We start from the raw sequence: 14,430 nt of genomic DNA, 5'->3' as shown, positions 1-14,430 counted from the left end.
AAAAAATTGTGCCTTAGGCACAAATTTGCTTGTTAATCAGAATATACTCCTGCTAAAATTCTCCTCAATCAATATTTAATGCTCTGATAAAAACCTAAACCTAAAACTGAAATAAACTTCTGCCAAGAGGTGAATAAATGCCTTTCAAATGTTCACATTATCTCCTTCTTTATCAAAGACCCACAAAATGACTGCTTTAATACTATTACTGATTTTAACGTAATATACTGTACTGCTTTTTGAAGTATCTTGTTTAAAGATGAAATAGAGTTCCCTTGAACACAAAAATGAGTATTGAAATGACATTGGTTCTAACTATAGCTTTAAAGAATTGTTTTCAAAATTAGCATTTATTTAAAATGTCAAATACTTTTGATATCTGATTAAATGGAAGTAGTTTTATTCCCGCTGCAAGAGTTATTCCAATAACACTTATTCCAATGTATTCTTATAAAGATGAATTATTGCATTTAAATAGAAATTTTCTTTTGAGAAAATCATTTATCATGTCTACAAAACTCATATAGCAGTTGGCCTGCCTTTGGCTCCCTCAGACTGTGCAGGGGCTCAGTCAGGCTTCTCTGTCTGTCACCGCGAAGAATTTTCAGGGCTGAAAGTCCGCTGCTGCTTGTTCACTTACTGAACACTTTGGGCCTTAGGAACTTAAGCAGTGAGGAAGTCAAATATTTGATAATGCAAAGAAAGCATGACTATGCATGTACGCATGTCCTCAAATCCAAAGGGAGGGCTAAAACACTCATACAAGCCTGGAATAAAAACTACTCTGAAAGAAACGTTAACAAAACAATTCCAAACCTATAAAACTATACACTATGTGCTTAACTACCAGCTTTCTATACCCCTTGTCATTGTGAGAAATGAAACATAAAAATGCTGGTCTAAAGTCAATGACGGCTCTGAACTTATTGAATTCTTGCAAATGCTATGCTTAAATGTGTTCAAAAACTCCTCCCCAGACGCATCCACCCATAAGTCATTAGCAATTCATACACTGATTCTGAACGACAAATATTTTAAACAGTAATTCCAAAGTTTAAGGATCTTGGTTTTAAATTTCAAGGTCCATTCAAGTGACATAAAGTGTCAATAAGTGAAAAATATGTTAATTTGGCAAATGTTTATTGTTCCATCTTTTGAAGATGAGCCTGTTTAATATAACGTTGGGGAAATTTGTTTATGGAAGCGAGAGGATTTCCTTCCTTAAATAGTGGTATCCTTGTCCTTTCAAAATGTTAATTTCCTCCTCATTTTCTCATATCCATCAAAAGTGTGTAGGAAAAGTCGTCTACGTGTTGCAATGGCTACATATGTAGTCTATAATATGTATCTACAGACATACACACATCGCTGTACTCAGTATCACACGGTGATAGTTGAGGTTCGAGCAGCAGTTCATTAAAGAGATATGAAGTAATCTGCCTACAACAATATAGCCGTGCCTTATATTTACTGATGCAGAGCACGACCAAAGTAATCGTAAACAATTAATTTGTAATTATCTGTTAATGATTCTAATCGCTCAGATAATTTGGGCGTTAAGAATTGTACGTTTGTGATGGAACCCTGGGGCTCATCCAGTACGAGGTACAAAGTGTCATAATCTTGCCCATGCCCTAATGTTTTCATTTTAAAAGAAACCAAAACAATACTAAAAGCGCTCCTGTTATCTTGAGCTCTGCCCACAGGACAGCTGTTGTCAGTCACTACAATTTTTCAAACAGTCAGCTTGTACTTACAGCGCTTACATCTGCTGCATCCTCCAGTTTAATGTGCTCCTTCGAATTTTCTGCTTTAGCAAACCTCCATTCCTGACATAGTTTTGCTCCTGGACAGGGACGCGGGAGGACTTTTAGGAGCTCTCGGAAGAGCTGGGCTCTTCTGGAAGCGGAGCGCGTCTGGAGGGCAGAGCCCGGCCGCGGGGACGGCCGCCTGGCCGCTGCTGCAGGCTCGGGCTGCCGAGCGACTGAGCGAAAACGCGGTCGCCAGAAAGAAAACCGCCACAGTGGCCGGTAACAGGAAGGCTTACAGTCGGAAGTGGCCCGGGAGAGTTTCTACCTCGCCCCAAACTCGGAGCCATCAGCTCCCACCGTGCTGTTTAGAGACCGCCTTGAGCCCTGTGCTCCCAGCAAACCGCAGCAGCTGATAGCATCTGAGCGCCCCAGACAAAGAAACAGCAGAATCTCATCCCCGGTTTGTTTGCGCAGCCTTGTAGGTCTGCCCGTGCAGCCTCGGGGCTTTTTTGTTGTTGTTTTTGCAACGCAAACCACAGCTATTCTCTTGTCCTAACCTTATTGGTTTAAATGCAACAATTGAAAGGAGCCCTGTTGGTCTGACTCAACCTTGCTGCTTAAAAAAAAAAAATTATTATATAAATGAACGCGCCCCATGCTATCAGAATAAACAGCTGTGTGAGAACTTCTCGGAGACACTGTCAACACATCTCTGGCTACAGCAGCTACCAATTACGAGCTTTGGGGAGTAGTTACGCGTTATCTTTTATACTTTTCCAAAACTTTTTTTTCAGGCCCTAAAACTTGGGGGAGCGATGCTTTTCAAATATTGTTTTGCGAATGTAACAACTGACAGGTCAGGGGAAAATTTTTTAAAAGGATAGAATGGCCATTTCCACGTTAAGTACGTAAAGAGAGGAGAAAAAAGCAACGTGTAAGCTATTACCAGTTTAACAATGGAAGCCGGAACGATGATTCCGCAGAGGTTTCTAGAATGACAGGCTTTACCTGAACCGACTTCTGTGGATATGAACCGAATATTATTGCAGTGTTAATATTTTTAAAGGATTTTGGGGGAAAAGATTTATTTTATCAAGAACTCTTTCTTTACAGTCTGGTTCTTAAAAAATTCTAACTAAACTCCATCTATGCATGAAAATCTATAATACCTAGAGAGTTGAGCTGTACCGATTATGACTAAATTAGAACTCCAGTTTAAGATACTTAGTTACTATCATGTTTTAGGTAAATAAGTTACTTCAGTTATTAGATTAATTGCAACCATTTTATTGATCTCAAGTATTTATTGAAGGCATCACTTATGTGATGTATTTTTATTTGCCAGCCCTATGCCACAGTTCACATACCAATGTTTATTTTTGATACTATTCACCCATCAAGACCAATTTTGTGCTCTGAAACAAAATCTTTATACCCACTGGATTTTCCTTAAAATTGGTTTGTCGTTACCAACAATCCTATTCTATGTATTTGCTCTCTTTATTAGAAATAAAAAGCATCTTTTTAAAAAGGCTCTTGTCTTGATATGAAAAAAAACATTAAAAAAAATCACAATAACTTCTTTAATGGCTTTATAAAATGATTTTCAGATCCTAAACTAACAAAGCAGATAGGCACAGGCTTACCTTCCCTTTGCTAATTTGTAAATGAAAGCACCATTCTGATGCGAACAAAACAAAAAAGCTTCTAATGATCAAAATTCAGTATGGACTTCCCCTTTGTCCCCCCTGAAAGGATGCCAATCTGAATTCCTCAGAAAAGAACGTTTGTTCAACCTAAGAGACAGCTTAAACTGCAAACTCACCTAGGATTTCATGTGTATGGTAGTGGCAGGGAATCATGGGCTAGTCATCTACCATATTTGGGAGGCCAGGTCCAAAGTCAGTTGACTGCTATTGGATCTGTTCATATATGCAGCAGAAGTAGGGTGACGCTCCAACTGCAGCGCTTTCTCAGACCAGAAGGGTCAGCAAGTCAATGTACTAAAGTATATATGCAGAAAATAAACTACAGCACATCATGGAGGTTTCTAGTGCTGTGAGTAAAATGCAATGTTACATTAATTCAATCTATTACATCAAACATTGACTGCTTTTACCATCATATTTATTTCTAAGTTCCATAAAGTATAAAATTTGAGGTTCTGGTTGAAACATTCAACTCTGTTTGAAACTGTACAGCAAGCTATCATACCCATGCTACCCAAAATTTAAAATTGATTTTTGATATAAAAGGGTAAAACTATTACCTTTCTGATCCATGAAAGACTGTATTGGGAAATCCAAAAGGCACTAATTACATGAAGTGAGGACCATGGGGATATCATGTAATGTATCCAACTTTTGTATATAACTGCCTACACTGTAATCAAATTTATTACATTAGTGTTTATATTGAAATTCAATTATTTTATTGGTATAACAGAAGATACCATTAAAGAAATGATGCATGCGATTATGAAGGAATTTTGGAAAGCATGAACGTAACGTGACCACTAATTGACATGATATAGGTCACACGTCAAAATTATGTAACAAAGAGCTTAGTCATTGGCTAAAGAAATTGCAACCACTGTGCATAGGGAGTACTTTTAAATGATGTCCTTTCCTAAATCAGAATTAGATAGATAAAAACAATCACATGCTCATCCATACATTGGTTACTACTTTGGATATTAAATATGTAATAATAACCATACAACTTATACCCCAGATATCTTCTGATATATGGCCAAACATAAACCACTACTAATAAGACCCAACTTGTGGTGTACTGTTAACTTCCTATTTCTAAATTTTTACCAACTCTAATTACATACTTAACCATAAACTTTAAGGACTAAGGTGTTCCCTAAATAAAATCATATATATCACAACAGAAATTAGGAAAATTGGCCCAAATTTTGCCATTAGTAAAAACAGGTAATGGTAAAAAAACATTACTATTTGATATTTCCTGCAGAAATTTCAACACATAAAGATATGAATAGGAGTAAAAAAATTTACTACTATGCTTTTTCTTTACTAAAACAAAATTGCATGCCTATATAATCATATATATGTGTGTACATATATATGTATATTTATCTGTAAAAGGAAAACACTTGAAATAGTCAGTTTTAACAAAATGCTTAAATACTCTCAAAGAGACAATATCTTTGTGTCTCCAAATAGGTTTTATCTTACAGAGCATGCTGTTGCCTAGATACATGCCTGATTATATGGAAGTCTACAATTTTGATAGAAATTGTTAGTGCTTTCCAATTAACAGAGAATTTTAAATAAAGGCATGATTACAAAAACAAACAAATGTCTCTAATTTTTAAAAAATGCAAGAGCAGATATAAAGGATTCAGTAGAACAACCAAAAAGGTAACTTGGAACTTTTCTAAAATGACATGAATGAGCAGTTGATTGATCAAGTTATATATAACAAACACTGAGAAAACAAAAGATAAGACACAAACGTCCCCTTCCCTTTTCCATTCCAGGGACAACTGATAAAGTTCTTCAGTAGCTGTGAAGTTTCCAAAACAAGATGTTCTCAGAAGTTATTTTTCTTCTATGTGTATTTACCTTTTAACAATCTTTGAATTCAGCACACATACTATTACCTGGTCCAATGTAAATCATCTCTTATCTCTTTTCCCACCACTCTTAAAAGATTATGTCTCGAGAGCAATGGGATAAGTTGCAAAATATAATTAGCACTTCAAGATGAGTGCTTGTTCTTCAAAAGCAAAATCCTAGTTAATATTTCTTCTATGTTATTAAAACCAATGATATCTGCAAGTATTCATTTTTTGCCATTCAAACTGTTCAAGCTGGAATGTCAAATAGGGCATTCCAGAAGGCTCTGCGTCTAGTCCTCTGCTTCCTGGCAGCTCTGTTCCCCCGTGGTTCCTGCCATCCCACTACACTTCGGGCTGTTTCATGGAACCTTGGAGCAGTGTGTGGACGGCTGACATTACGACCCTCACTGGCATTTCGAGCGGTCATTTCCATGACCTACTCTTTCACTGGCACGAGACCTACAATGAGGGTCCTACTCCCAGAAGCCTTTTGCTGAAATGCAACCAAGTAAAACATCCTGTATTTATTTTAAGAACGATATTAAGCCCACCAAACTGAATGTCTACCAGTATTTTGCTAAATGTTTTCCATTCAAACTCCAACATGAGTAGCTTTTAACAGTAATTTTAAGAAGGCAATTATGAACTATTCACTGTATCATGGAAAATTATTTTAATAAATATTGTAGTCTTTATACCAACACAGTATGGAAATATGACCTATTTCCTGTCCCCTTAATAAGCACATTGGTTATTACGTATGAATAATGACCATTTATTTATGTAGAGTGGAACACTTGTTATCATATGCAATAATGACTGTCTATAGGATTTTTTTAAAAAAATTATTATTCTCAATGGAAACTGGGAGCAGCACTTCTTGAAATAATGATAATCCAAGCAGCAGCAGATTTTTAAGAAAAGAGAATGGGATGGCAGAGATACTTTAAGAAAAATATGACATACCAGGTTTTCTATTTTAAAATCAAATGATTTTCCAAAATGACAAACAGAGTTACTTTTTCTACCTTCTGCCAAAAATATGAAAATAATTAGTCTTGGAAGCATTCGCTTAATCTCAGCAATATGCTATTTTGCTTTTTCACACTGTAAGACGGATTTCTGTTGACATGGAGCAACCTAGAAAACCCAAGTTGTCTCCTCATCAGCCTTTTTTTCCTCTAAGCCGTGGGCAAAACCAACCTTGTCAGCACCTCCCAGTGCATGTAAGAGGATCTGGAAATTTGCTTGGTGTTCTCCAGGTTTCATGACAGCTGAGTTCACAGTTTTTAGATTCGTCAGAGACAGTGACTATCTCATGGAAGAAGGAAGGGAATGAGCATCTATCGAGTGCGTACTATGTACCAGGCACTGTGCTAGGCATTTTATATGCAATCTTCTTCTATTTTGACAAGTAATGTCACAGTTTTTCTCTTAATTCTGTTTTTTAAAAAAATGTCTCCCCCCATTATTTGTTCTGGAGTCAGCCTCATTTCTCCAGCACCATCCAAGTTACCATCCAGTGACAGAGGGAGCATTAGGACACTAGAGTGTCCAGGCTGCATCATCATTTCTGAGCAAGGGATGCCCCCAAAAGTCAATGAACCCAGAAAGGTGTGTGATATATATATTGAAATGATATGTTTAATATGGAAGAGATGTAATCACTATACAATGACTATTCACAAATACACTGCAAGTTAGTTAGCAGATTCAAAAATAGAAGTACATTAAATTGTCAACAGGGAAAAATTGTGATGGATCCTTAAACTTGAAATGATCCAATCAGGATATATATTTTTTTCTCATTACTTATTCAAAAAGGCGAACTATCTTCTGAAGTAGGGATTATAAAGAGCCCCCAATTTTTTCTTTACAGTAAAAAGGAGAAGCTAAGGGTCTGAGCTCACAACAAGCAATTATATGCACAACTCATTTCACAGTTCCATCCATTTCTTCCTTTCACATTCCTTAATTTCAGTTACTCAGTGTGATGTGCTTTGATCTTAATAGTGATTACATCATAAACACTTGATTTGTTCACTGAGAAAATAATTACATCGAAAATGCCCTCCAAGTCCCCTTATGCATTTGGAGGTATAGTTTAAGTATTCTGAATCAAGAAGCTCTATTATTGTTGCAGAGGAAATGGCAAGAAAGGGGAAAATAAAATACCAAAACCTAATAACCTATAGATTTTTTTTCTTGCTTCAAGCAGCATTAACTTCTCCCCCCTCCAGTCTCCCAATCGGGAAAAAAAGAGTAACCTCTAAAGCTGTTTTAGACAGAAGGTCAGAATTCAAAGGCTCGGTAACTTAATCCACAGTGCGCTGCAATCACATTGCTATTGGAAACACAACCAGAAGCACCGTTATTCTAGATGTTTTTATTAAGCAATGTCAATAGGTATACAACCTGGAGATTTCTCTCTACTGTAAAGATTCATACTTTCAAGAGATCAGGTTGCCTTGGGTCCTTGTATTGTACTTTAGAAAGCTATAGAATACACAAAAAAATAGACTCTGCATTTCATACTAGGGAAAACAATAGCTTCAGTTTGTTCAAATACTGAAAGAGAGGCCCTTTTTATGGTCAAAATGTGAATAAAGATAAAAGTTTTTTAGTCTCCAGGTTCTCAATAGAATTCTCATTTCAGATGGTTTATTATTTGCAGTATTATGCTGGGTTTTTTTCAAATTTGTGGTTCAATTCTTTCAAAAAATGGCAGTCTGCAAGCTTCCATTGCTTCTTTGAGGGATTCTGTTTTAACATCATCAATAATCTGGTTTACCTGAACTGAATAGTCAAAACAAAGTCAAGGATCGGGGGTTTTCTGAATTAGCAGTTTTAAATGTGTATGAGTTTTTTAAAACAACATGCCGGTTGATAAGGAGTTACAGGCTGGTGGCTTCTTCTTCTTGTTCTTCTTCTTCTTTTTTTTTATCAATATGAAGAAAAACAAATAGTTTACCAAGAGGTCAAAGAGCCTGTGGAGGGGGCCTCTAAGGCTCGGTCATCGCTGACAAGCCCTGCTGAAAGATTCACAGAGCCCCCATTAACTCTGCCTCCTGGGAGAGCTGTTCCCTCTTCTTCTTGTCCTTGCCCGAGAGGACAGTCTTCTCCCCAGCAGAGTGAGTGCAGAGGGGAAGCAGGAGGTGAAGGAGTGACAGGACAAAAACAAAGTGGAAAAAAGAAAGAAGTTATTCAAGACAACAATCGGAAAACCAGCTCCAGGATCTCAGGCCCTTTTACATGAGCATGTGACATTCTAAAGGAAAATCGTAATGTTTTCAGATATGCGGATTTTCTATGTTTTCAACTTACAGTACCATTACAAGCATAACCATCTCTTTTGAGAGGCATTGCATTTGATAAACTTAAAAATGAAAATAAATGATCTAACTCATGATAAATAAATGATTATCGAAGACTGTTTTAAAAAAAAAAGAATCCATATCTCTAAGCTCTGTGTTTACAATGTTTCAAAATCATGCTTGTGACCAACCAATGAATGACCTATATTTGAAAAAAAGATATTTTAAATGAGATGTTTCACATTAAGACCTTTGTGAATAGCATGTGATAACCCTGAATTCCTTCTCCCATCTTTTTATATCATTTTCTATACTTTCGGGTTTTATTTCTAGCACTGTTCAAGACTTATGCTGTCCTTTTCCTTAAATGTGTAGAATTACTAAGCTCTATCTATAGTCAAGGGTGCTACTCACGAGACCCTGAAGCCAAATGAATTCTAATTCTAGCTTCAGCATGGGTTTGCTCTGTGCCCGCTGTTATCATATTATGGAGACAGTACTCTCAGTTTATAATCTACAAACAGGCTAACTACAGAATGGGTGCAGGAGGCTACACAGCTTACCAAAACATGGGGATAAAAATGTCCACGGCTGTGGTAAAGCTCTCCTGGATAGTAAAACAGCCACAGAAAACTGAATTTCAAATCAATCTAATTCAGTGAGTGTAGAATGAGCGTTCAGACAGGGCATGGAAAGTTTCCAGTTGTAGCACAGCATGGTACATATAATAGGTGCTCAATAAATGTCATGTAAATTAACTAATACACACACACTTGCATACTTGATAGAATATGGCTCTGGTTTGAGAAAGAAAAATGACTTCCCTAAATTTCCTTTGTTTCTATGTTTTCCGTTATTTTCCATACATGATGTTATATTTGCCCCCCATTGGGAACTCGAACGTTGGACTGGCCAGGGCGTGATCATCTGAGGGGAGTTCATTTCATTCTCACGTTCAAAACATTAAAATAATTTTATGGAACAAACGGAGTCACGGAAACCGTGCTGGGAATTTGCAGCCCTGACAACAGAGAATAGCCAAACCCTAAGGAAATTAAGAAATTAGAAGAGATCTGAAGTCACTGTATTCACATTGTGTATGTGCTTGAGTGAGACAGGAAAGTGGAATAAAAATAAAATGGAATAATGTTCGGTAAATAAAAAGAAAACAGAAAGAAAGACAAATGCTGCCATGTACTGTGTTTTAGTTGTACCCATCATAGTCCTTCTGAGTGGAAGGACTCTGTTAGAGCAATTCGTATTTCCCTTTTAAATTCTTAACCAAAAATCAAAAGAAGTTAATAAACAATTGTAAGAGATACACAATACAATGAAATTACCTTTACAGAAACCCTGTATCGCTTGACTTTCAGAAATGTCTCATTGTAGATGTAGCCACGTTGTCATTTTCAAATTTTGCAGCTTTTAGGCTATTGAAAAATCCAACTAATCAAGCTAGTTTGTTGGTCTGTCAGTGAGTTACTCATTCATATCATTCATTTAGTATGTTCCAGGTACTGTGGGCACCAGAAGATGCATCAGTAAACAAGACAGAATTCCCACTTACCAGGTGTGCATTCAAGAGTGTAAATAAATTTAAAAATGGCCTACTGAACAGATGCATTTATTTTTGCTTCCCTATAAATCCCTCTACAGCAACTGTAAATGGATTGCTTTTAGAAAGCATAAATCCCAAAGAACAAAGAGGGTAGGTAATGAGAAAACAGTAACACATCTGGGAAGTGAAAAAACAGCCAGACCATTAGTAACTGGCTTAGCAGATCTGAGAAAGCTGAATCCGAAGTTGGCAATAAGGAAAGCCAAAAAGTGATTAGACTGATTGATACCAGCAGAGCCTCCACCTCCCAGGAATTGTTGGTACCAGGTACTTCTGGAAAAGGGAGTAAAAGGAAAGCTAAAAAATATGGAGCATTGGATACAGATCAGTGTAAGAAGCAGTTAGGTTCCCTTCACCACTCCACATAGTCAAACAAGTAGACTGAAGGAGAAGCCCTAGAATGTGTTGAGGAAGGGGTATCATACTCAAAACAGGTGGATTCTGTTTGCTGAATGCCGAATGCTGGGACAAATTGAATTCTGGGACAACTGCCTCCACTCCCCTCCACCAGACCTTCTCCCCATTAGATTCCAGGAATACTAGCTGCTAGACCCAGGCTACCCAGGCAGGATCCTCAAAGAGCCTTCATTCAGAATTGTGACCAGCCCAAGTTGAAAGACTTAAGATCCTTACACCTGGGTGTCTCTCAAGGAAAGGAACCTATTTGCCCTACAGTAAAAACCATGGTCTAGAAGTCCTTACATGTCAATCAACTTTAAGGAGTTCACTCTTACATAGGAGCCAACGGTCGAGGATTATCTGTGTCTGAGGAAGGACTCTACGAAGAGATCTAGAAACCCAGTGAACAAAGAAAAGCAACTTGCAGGAAACAGAGATCAGGCAAAAGCAAGAAAAAGAAAAACAAACTCATTAATATCCCCAGGGACATAAAGATAGTGCACACATGACACAAGATTGGAAAATAACAATAATGATTTTTTTAAAAAAGAGGAACATCCAACAACAAAAAGTGCCCTTAGAAATAAAAAGTAGGGTAACGGATATATATAACTCAGTAAGGTTTGGAAAATAAAACTGAGGAAGTTTCCCAGAGAATAGAACAAAAAAGATGGAAAATAGGGGAGAAGAGAATTATGATAAGATAATAAAAGCTATAAGAAAACATGAATATACAACACCAACGAAGTGAAATTTCAGAAAGGAAAGAGCAGAGAAAATCAAGAGTAACATTTAAGTCAATAATTCTAAAAATATTCTCTAGGACATGAGTTTTCACATTGAAAGAACTCAATGAGTACCCAATAAAATGGATTTTAAAAAAGACCCACACCAACAAACATTGTTGAGAAATTTCTGAAGTCTTAGAAAAAGGGTAGCTCCTACAGTTTTCAAGAGAGGGAGAGAGAAAAAAATACCAGATCAAACCCAAAGCATGGGTCATGACTTTAGACTTCTTAATTGGAACATGTAAGGTAGTAGAGCAAGAGCTTTAAATTCCTTAAGGAAAACTAATTCTTGGGACATATAACAAGAGAGCAAGAACAGAGGCAGGGAGGCAAAGTTGGGGGCTATCGTAGTGGTCCAGGTGAGAAGTAGGAGAACTTTAGACTCAGGTATTATGGGGAGATGATGATATGTGGTCAGATTTAAGGCCTATTTTGGAATTGGAACCAACAGGACTTGTAGATTGGATGTGGGTTGGAAGCAAAGAAAGAAATTAAGGATGACTCCAGTCTCTCCACATAAACAATAAACACCACTGATTTGCTTTTCATCTCCTGTCATTTCTCCTTTCTGCTTTCTTGCTCATACTGTAACATGACATAAACACAAACAGCCTGAATAATTAGAATCTAAATAGTTGGAATTTAACTGAAAGACAAAAAAGTGCAAGGAAACCTGATGAACTAAGTAGATAGAGGTCACTTGTGAAAATGAGGAGGCCACGAATGGGTCATTTGAGCCTGGTGGCCCTGGTGAGGACCAACGACTTGAAGGGCAGGGACCAGCACAATGCTGGACAGGAACACACAGACCAGCCACACTGTGTCGGCCACCAGGCAGGGGTCACGGTGCTCAAGCAGGACAAAGACATCTGCATGTGGGCCAAAGACAGCAGTCAGCACAGCATAGGTACCAGGGACTCGAGAGCCATGCCTTGCAAAGCAGGATGGTACATGAACATGCCCCAGCATTGAGCACATCCCCGTGAGCAGGCTGAGTAAGGAGGGTGGCGGAGCATCTAAAACTACCAAGGCTTACTTTCTAAAGGACCACCTGTTTACCTAAGAGATTCTGTTGCTTTGAAATAGTCATGTTTAAAGACATTTATTGTTGTTAATTATCTTGCGACTATGTGCTTTGGAAGCAGGACACAACAGGATGTGGAAAATGAAATTACCTTTGATTTCACGTGTGAGTTATGCATAAACCCTAATAGCACCATCCTTTTGGACGACATCTCAACCCCAAACCCCATCTACACACAACACGGTGCCCACAGTGCCAGACCACCTTTATAAAATATACAGAGCACCATATATCTCATCTGAAAATCCTTCATAGATTTGAGTGAAGTTCAAACTTGTCAGCTGAACACAAGCGTCCTCCTTCAGCCTGAAGTCCTAACCGGTTGCATATTCCTCCTTCCTTCTGGCCAGTCTGAGGCACAAATAGTTCCCAATCCTGACCTAGGGTTTGTGCCTTTGCGCTTTTCCCTGTGCTTGAAATTCCCAGCCCCTCGTGACTATCAGAGTTCAGCTTGGCACTACCTGGGCCTTGCTTCTTTCATAATTTTACCCCTCCCTCTTTCCAATGACAAGCCAGCTTTCTCAAAACATTTCAAATGCAATCTTTACTAAAGTAAACTTGTATTCTGAGCCCCAAACCTGCTTCTCTATTTCTCTATTTCATTTTGGACACAACCCATAACTCAAGCTGGAACTCTAAAGGTTTTCTTTCTACATCCAATCCAATGTCAAGTCCAGCTGATGCCACCTTTTCATATCCCTGCGCTCAGCCTCCTCGTGTCTTGCCTTATTTCCATTACTTAGCTCAGGCAGCCCATTGGCCCCCCTGCCTCCAGCCTTCTCTTCAGTTCATGCTGCAGCAAGTGCAGGCTTCATGCACTGTGATTCTAAAGCTAACTCCGCAGGGCCTCAAATCATTCAGTGGCTAACACTCCATTATCAAAGATTAAAGACCGAATCCTTAAAACAGCCTGCAAGGCTCTCTGCAGATGCTGTCCACCTTGCTGGTTTGGCCCCCAGGACCATCTGTTTGCTCTGTATGCTGTAACTTTAAACTGCCTGTGGTTCCCCTGGAAACAAGAGCTTTTTCTCAAGATGTCTATTCATGTGTTAAACTTGAAATGTTCTTGAAATTTTCAGTTAGATACCACACTAAAAGAAAACAAGTTAGTACTATGGTGCATCTTGAGATAAATGTCATTGGGAACAAACGCAGAAGGATAGAACCTTCATGAAAACAGTCTCTGTGTTAACCACAGACCCCCTTCAGCTAGGCCTACAGCAGGCTCGAGTCTTTGCCTTGCCAATGTGAGATAAAACTTCCCTTAACTTCCTGTGGTGTTCTACCCTTGCTTGGAAGTAGAGCCCAGGAGGTCATCAGGAAACCGGGAGAAGGAGGAAGGAGGGGAATACATAGGGGCCGGTGCGGGCCTGGGACAAGGCTCACACAAACAATGACTTCAGAGCAACTCGATTGACAAAGTTTGGGGTTTTGGAAAGATAGCAAGAAACTAGAACTCATTTTTATCAGGGCTAAGGTTCAATTGGTTTTACTGCCATAAAATGATCATCTTTTGTTAAATTTTTCCTTCTGTTATTATCCCCAAAGCCAGGGTTCTACAGTTGTCCAACAGTGCAGACATACGAGTGCTTCAGTTCTAAAATTGCTTTGAGGATTTCCTTCCTTCCCAGGCCTCTGAGAGGAATGTAAAGACATTCTGACATACTCTCCCACACACGCGCACACACGCACAGCCCCCATCACACACGCTCTGGTGTGCAGACACCATTTATAATTGTCTCGCTCCATGTGTCATTTGGGGATTTATTGGTATTTTAGTTAACAGGTTGATTCTAGGCTCTTATAATATAAAAAGCACTTTGTATACACAACACGGGCACGGGTCCAGCGTAATGTCTTTAAAGCCCGGGGCACTTTAAAATT

The 14,430-nt window shown here is 38.4% G+C and overlaps 1 protein-coding gene across 9 annotated transcripts in view; it reads right to left on the bottom strand.

The window, feature by feature from the left end:
- Positions 1-14,430, bottom strand: part of EYA1 (EYA transcriptional coactivator and phosphatase 1) — a 296,853-nt gene that overhangs the window by 149,710 nt on the left and 132,713 nt on the right. The window contains exon 1 of one of the 9 annotated variants that reach the window (XM_053929898.2): positions 1,758-2,280. The exons of 7 other annotated variants lie outside the window; for them this stretch is intronic. The gene's annotated coding sequence lies outside the window, so the exon portion shown is untranslated. Of the gene's footprint in view, positions 1-1,757; positions 2,281-14,430 lie in introns of those variants that run through there. One more of the 9 variants, XM_053929903.2, reaches the window with a different exon arrangement.

The sequence above is a fragment of the Desmodus rotundus genome, chromosome 8 (genome assembly GCF_022682495.2).
Source record: "Desmodus rotundus isolate HL8 chromosome 8, HLdesRot8A.1, whole genome shotgun sequence".
Taxonomy (NCBI): Eukaryota; Metazoa; Chordata; class Mammalia; order Chiroptera; family Phyllostomidae; genus Desmodus; species Desmodus rotundus.
This window is presented reverse-complemented; position numbering and strand designations above follow the sequence as displayed.